The sequence below is a fragment of the Euleptes europaea genome, unplaced genomic scaffold, assembly GCF_029931775.1.
Source record: "Euleptes europaea isolate rEulEur1 unplaced genomic scaffold, rEulEur1.hap1 scaffold_149, whole genome shotgun sequence".
In the NCBI taxonomy this organism is placed as follows: Eukaryota; Metazoa; Chordata; class Lepidosauria; order Squamata; family Sphaerodactylidae; genus Euleptes; species Euleptes europaea.
The window spans coordinates 7,501-8,839 of NW_026612105.1; positions in this window are offsets into that span (position 1 = coordinate 7,501).

A 1,339-nucleotide genomic window follows, 5' to 3' on the forward strand; every position below is an offset into this window, starting at 1 on the left:
AATGAAAGGGTAAGGAAGTGCCTGCCATTTCCCCCTCATCCCCCGGAAGTGCTCGTCTGGAGGCCTGGCCGACCTCCACAAAAGCCAATCGGTCGACCCGGCTACCGGCGGAGTCCCATTGGGAGGTCAGGTCTACCCATTGGCTTTTTTTGGCGGATGACCAATCGGTGCACCTGGCCTCTGAAGGGGGAACTTTCCTCCCCCCCCCCCGGCGCGTCCTCGGAGTCCAGGTCTACCGCCAAGAAAGCCAGTGGGTAGACACGGCCTCACAATGGGACTCATCTGGCCGTGGCCAAGGCACAGCAAGAGCGTAGGAGACGGCTGTTGGGTGGGGCAGGCTTCCTTTGGGTCGACCTGGCCTCCGGCTATCTAGACGACCCCCCCCTCTCCTTTTTAGCGAGCGCTGCTTCATACGGTCCTCCAGGATTCTGTCGGATTACTTGTTCGCACCAAGCTTTGGTCCCTCCTTTTCCCGGGCCCGTTTCCTTGATCTTTTAATTGCTCGTACGGTTAATTCCTCGTCGGTGATCTGACAGTCCCACGACGTTTTGTGGCGTTCTTTCCGAAACGTGACTGTCCCATCCGATTCCGCATCCAGGCCTCCTCCTCCCGAGATGCTTGGGGGGGGGGGGAGGGACAAAAAAATACCCATTTCATTTCTCCGATGCGACGATTTACAAAATTAGATCTTAAGATCCGGCTTAAAAAGAGGGTCTCTATTTCCGGTCAACCGAAACCTCCGTCCTCTATCGTCCGGTAAAACTCAGCTCCCTTGAAAGGGGAATTGTTCGTCCCTGCCGTGAGCCGTGTCAGTTCACGCGTCCCTTGTGCCGTCGGATCTTCCGGAGGAGGAGGATAAACTTGAGCTGGAAAATTTCCAGCTGCCACGAAGCACGCATTGACACATTTCGCTCTCTGAAACAAGCGCCGATGAACATTTCCCCACGACGTTCTTTTTTCTCTTAGTAACCACGCCTCTCGGTTTTGGCGCCGCTATTTCTTGCCTGGCCCAAAACCGTATTCCCAAACGTTTGACCGTCCCTTTCAAATCTCCCTCCTGAACCTCCTTTGTGCTTCCCAGCCCGTCCTGTGAACCGCTAGTATCGATTCCTTTGTGCTCATCGCTTACATCAATAGGCTCTGACTTTTCCAGATTCATGCTCGCCAATTCCTCCCTATTCATTCTTCTTTCATGCCTCTTCAAATGACCTTTGACCTCCTTCGACTCCTCAGGATCTCTACCCACGACATAAGGGTCACCTGCGTGGGCTACGGTTTTTAGGGTGTCATTTCCTACCCGAACCCCTTCGATGACCTGATCTTCTTGAATTCGTCGAAG